The sequence below is a fragment of the Mus musculus genome, chromosome 15 (genome assembly GCF_000001635.26).
Source record: "Mus musculus strain C57BL/6J chromosome 15, GRCm38.p6 C57BL/6J".
In the NCBI taxonomy this organism is placed as follows: Eukaryota; Metazoa; Chordata; class Mammalia; order Rodentia; family Muridae; genus Mus; species Mus musculus.
The window spans coordinates 54763928-54769704 of NC_000081.6; the positions used below are offsets into that span (position 1 = coordinate 54763928).

General features: G+C 43.2%; 1 pseudogene; it reads right to left on the reverse strand.

Moving 5' to 3' along the window:
• Gm7577 (predicted gene 7577) lies at positions 403-1604 on the reverse strand (annotated as a pseudogene).

Here is a 5777-nt window from a genome sequence, read left to right on the forward strand (position 1 = left end):
GCCCTTCAGAAGAGACTCAAAATCTGGGCAGTCTGTAGGGCCAGTGGACAGGTTGATGGTTTTCTAGAAGACAAATGTCAGATGTAGGATTTTCCTAGATGCCACACCATAATCAGTTCCATGTGCCCCATACTCACAGGGCCAATCTTACTCACTGGAGACAATTAGAGACGGCAAAGTTTGGGCATGCTCAGAGGACATGCTGAACATGCTTCACTCTCCGGGAGAGTACAAGCATCCCATGCAGATGAGGGACTCATAATTTTATCAGTATTTTTTTATTTCTAGAATGTTGGTGGGAGTGGGGGCTGGAAGGGGGTGCAAGAAGCAAGAGGCTGATACCAGTGATACAACTGCTATCCGCCTCTTCTATCACTTTCCAACTAATTTTTATATTTTTGGTTTTGTGGGCTCAGCAAACTTTATCGATGATATTCAAGAGAGTAGAGATCTAGAGGCCTCCCCCATCATTACGGAGTTCTGGAATGGGAACTGTGAGGGAGATGCTCAATGCTGGGAGCTGAATTGGAACAGAAACTCCTCAGCAGCCCATGGCCTCTCTTTTGATCTTATGTTCCTGCTAGGGTGGATGGTCCAGGACATGTTAATCCTTGGAGGCCATGTAGGTCATAAGGTTCACCATCATGTTGCTATAGAGTATTCATTGGCGTACCAGGAAATGAGCTTTACAACGTTGTAGTTGAGAAGAATGCCAGCCCCAGCATCAAAGGTGGAAGAGTAGAAGTCACTGTTAAAGTCACAGGAGACAACCTCAGTATAGCCCAGGATGCCCTTCAGTGGGCCTGCCCATGCCTGCTTCACCACCTTCTTGATGTCATCAAACTTGGCAGCCTTCTCCAAGTGGAATGTCAGATCCACAACAGACACACTGGGATAGGAACAGAGAATGCCATGATAGCGAGCTTCCCATTCAGCTCTGGGATGACCTTGCCTACATACAGCCTTGGCAGCACCAGTGGATGCAAAGATGATGTTCTGGGCAGCCCAATACCAGTCACACCACAGCTTTCCAGAAGGTCCATCCCCAGTCTTCTAGTAGCAGTGACAGCATAGATTATGATCATGAGTCCTTCCACAATGCCAAAGTTATCATGGATAACCTTGGCCAGGGGAGCTAAGCAGTTGATGGTGCAGGAAGGATTGCTGACAAGCTTACTTCTCGTGGTTCACACCCATCACAAACATGTGGGCATCAGAAGAAGGGGCATCAGATGAGAACTCTTTAGACCCCTCCCTTCTATGGGGTCCCAACATTCTCCATGGTGAAGACACCAGTAGACACCATGACATATTCATCACCAGCATTACCCCATTTGATGTTAGCAGGATCTCACTCCTGGAAGATAGTAATGTGCTTCCCATTGATGACAAGTTTCTCATTCTCAGTCTTGACTATACTGTTGAACTTGCCATGGATAAAGCCATACTGGAACATGTAGACCATGTAGTTGAAGTCAGTGAAGGGGGTCATTGATTGCAACAATCTCCACTTTACCAGGTAAGCTGGCAGCCCTGGAAACCAGGCACCCAACATAGCTTAATGCATTCACTCTGACCTTCACCATCATGTCTAAGGGCAGAGGCTGGCACTGCATGAGAAGATGCAGCTATCTCTGGAACAAGGAGGAGCAAAGAGCCTTCAACTTATTGCCTGAGATAAGGTCTTTCAGTGAACCTGAAACTTATTGATTTGGCTACACCAAGTGGCTGTTAAACTTCAGATATCCTCTTGACTCAGCTTCCTCAGTATTGGTACTAAAGGGATGTGGTGGTTTGAATATGCTTGGCCCATGGAGTGGCACTATTAGGACATGTGACCTTGTTGGACTAGGCGTGGCCTTATTGGAGGAAATATGTCACTGTAGGGGTGAGCTTTCAGACCCTTCTCCTAGTTACCTGATAACAGTCTGCTCCTGGCTTCCTTTTGATGAAGATGTAGAACTCTCAGCTCCTCCAGCACCATGATTGCCATGATCCTACCTTGATGATAATCGACTAGACCTCTGAACCTTTAAGCAATCCCCAATTAAATGTTGCCCTCTATAAGAGTTGTCTTGATCGTAGTATCTGTTCACAGCTGTAAAACCCTAAGACAAGGGCCTTACTGAAATACCTGGTGATTTCACTTGGGTGCTGGGGATCAAATTCCGGTCAGCATGATTGTGTGACAAGCAGTTTACCTACCCCTAATTGTAATCCCTGACCTTTTCAATCTTGGAGAGATAAAAATAAAGGGATGTTTGCAATTTAGATAGTCAAATATCTACCCTTTCTTCCATTGGCATCTGAAACTTTATTTCTAACTGAGGATAATCCAAAGGGGACATGGTTGAGGTCTTACTATTCCATAATAATCAAGCCAAGATGATTACACTTCCAAACTGTCATATGGTTCTATCTGAAGACAATTTTGATCATAACAATGTGAAGCTGTCACTGGCATTAGTGGGTAGAGCTCAGATATGAATCTGAATGTCCCTCCACAGAAGAAAACTATCTGTCCCCATAATGTCCATAGTGTCATTGATGAGATTCTTGAATTAACATAATGATAAAAGACTAATGTTTACCCAATGAAAAAGCTTAAGAGATTAAAAAAATGTTTCACATCATGTTATAGGAAGCAAAAATAAAATGAATTAATTGTTCTAAAAGCAAATAATAAAGATCTGAGCCCCTGCCCACAACATCTTTCTGGAACAGGCAGGTAGACGAACAGACAGACAGACAGACAGACAGACAGGTATACAATACTGCTAGGTCTAACATGGACTCAAATCCTTAGGTGAGTCTGGAGTGCCAGCAGCCTTGGAGGTGGCAGGAATTCTTTTAGGATATTTTATAGCCAGAAATAGTTTGTACCATGTTGGGATCTTGGGAATGGGGAAACTTTGGAACTTTTAGACAGTATTGGAACTATTAAAGACTATAGGGAGTTTTGATGTCAGACTAGACACATTTAGCACTATGAGCTGGCCATGTGCCTATGAGGCTGTGTGGTGGGATGCAATGGTTAAAATGAGGAATGTCTCCTATAGGTTCATGTATTTGAGCAATTCTCCAGTCAGTAGCACCACTTGGAGGAATTACAGAACTTTTCAGACATGGACTTGTTCTGGAAGAAGTACCTCACAGGAAATGGGCTTTGTGAGTTTGTAGGCTCACGCCATCTTGTTTCCTCTTGGCTTCCTGTTTGCTACTGAGTTATGATCTCTGAGGTTCCTGTTCCTACCATATGCTGCCATGCCAAGATGAGCTCTTATCCCTCTGAAAACATAAACCAAAACACACTGTTGGATCAAAAAGCTGCTCCTGATTGTGGCATTTTTATCACAGCAAGAGAAAAATGACTAATGCATGCTCCACCCCACGGCTGAAGATATGCAGTTGGTAGTATTTCATTCCAGAAAGTCACCATACTAAAGCGAGAAGGACTTCTTGACATTGGAGATCAGACTGGAACACAAGTGACTCTACCTTGTGAAGCTTCGTAATCAACCCCTGATAACTATGAGGAAAAACAGAATCCTTGAGAGGAAAACAATGACTTGGTCAAAGAGTGACTGTATACAGGATCTGAGCCTGGGAAGACCATAGCCTCTACATATTACTAGTCCTGACTCCCCCCACTGACCTGTACAATCCAAGTATGAGTTACTTTGAATCAGATTCTCTACTTAAAAAATTCTTGGAAGAAGGAGGAAGTTGGTCAAGGGGCAGATGTGAGAACCTGAATGTCAACCCAAGGCCCTTCCAACTCTTCTTGAAAGGAAAGCCTAGATTCACCCAGGGTGCTTTAGAACACTCAACATTTTGTTTACAGCCAGTACCAAGCAGGATAGTGGAGAGGATGAGGGACTAGCCTTGATCTTCCTCTCTGGAAACTGATCCTCTCCACAGCTAACCTTCTCCGACTGAAAACTCTCAGCAGGTCCTGACTTTACTCCAGACATGGAACATGAGACTAAAAAGATGGAAGCTGAAGTAGGAAAAGATACCACTTTCCATAGTGCTCCTCTAATTGTCCTATAATCTCCCCATATTCTCCTAAGCTGGTGTATCTGGGACCTTCACACTTCACTTAAGGTAGTACTCAGCTGTCCCCACCTCTTTGCATCCTTTTAGGAGCAGGGCATAGAACAAATAGCAATGAAAAGAATTACTACAGAAACCATCCATGCGACCAAATCAGACAGACCAAAAATTCAGTTACCATTATAATTTAGAAAAGTAAATTTCAGACACAACTGGACAAAGGAAGTGCTGCTTAGAAAACGTTCCCTCTTGTGATGCACTGTAGCTGACTTAAGAATCCCCAAGTCCCTAAAGTGTTAAGTTCAAGAGAAATTGACTGAAGAGGACAGGGCTTAAGATAAACATCAGCTGTGACTTACTCCTCAGCCACAGTTGAAGAGAGGGCTCCAAACATGTTTTTTTCGTTCGTTTTTTTCTCTTTGTATCTCCCCTATGTGAGAAACATGGCATGCACAATTGGCGCCTATATTATCCCCTGGCCAATACTTTACCCCAGTTGCCTTAGCAACTGTCAATATTTGTCTGGTATGTCACAGCCCCAGTTGGCTGAAGGCTGGTTCAGCATTGGCTTTTGTGAAATTTAGGGAAGAGAGACACCCAGTGGTCATGCTGTTCTGTTTCATTTTATTTTTACTAGAAACATTTTTAGTAATTTTAAAGTCTAATCCTCTTGTAATGATCAACAACCCACACAGTAAACGTGAGGAAAACATGAAAGGACATTGGTGAACACACTAACCTTCCCTATAAAGGCCTGACAGGAAATATTTTAGACCCTGTAGGCCACATGCTGTCTTTTGAAACTACTCAGTTTTGCTGTTACCATGCAAAACCAGGGGTAGAACTTTTGTCAACAAGAGTAGATGGGTTCCAGTAACATATTTCTGCATGTGCGTGTGCGTATGTGTGTGTGTGTACATGCATGTAGAGTCCAGAGGACAATCACGAATGCTGTTCCTTGGGCACTACCTTTAAGACTAGCCAGGTACTGGTTGAGAAGGCCTGACCTGTCTCCATCATCCCAGCACTGAGATTATAAGTATATGCTCTCATGTCTGACACCTTTTTTAAAAATGGCGGGGGGGCGGGGGCTGGAGATCAAATTGAGATTGCATGCTTACTAGGGAAACACCTTTCCACCTTGGTCATCTTCTCAGCCAGCAATAATAGAAACAGGCAGTAGGCCAGATTCATTCCTCAAGAAATGGCCTCCAAACCTAGCAAGGGAAGTTTGAATCTCTCTTCTTTCAACTTGCATATGCAATTGTGCCCTCTGAATACCCCACATTCAAGAAAGTTGGAGCATCACTGTGAAAAAACATAATATCAACATGCTATTTGTAATGTGGCAGCTATTGAATTTGTCCCAGGCACCGTGCTAAGGACCACACTGTGACAATAGCACACTAAGTTGCTGATTTTGCAACTCCTCGAACTCAAATATTAAAACCTGATCCCACAGTGTGATGACATTAGAAAATGGGGTCATACCAGTACCTTGCAGTTTTTATCACAATTGCTCTGTAGTACAGCTTTAGGTCAGGCATGGAGATTCCACAGGAGGTTTTTTTTTTTTTTTCCTTGAGCAGAGTTTTTGCTATCCTAGGTTTTTTGTTATTCCAGATGAATTTGCAGATTGCCCTTTCTAGTTCGTTGAAGAATTGAATTGGAATTTTGATGGGGATTGCATTGAATCTGTAGATTGCTTTTGGCAAGATAGT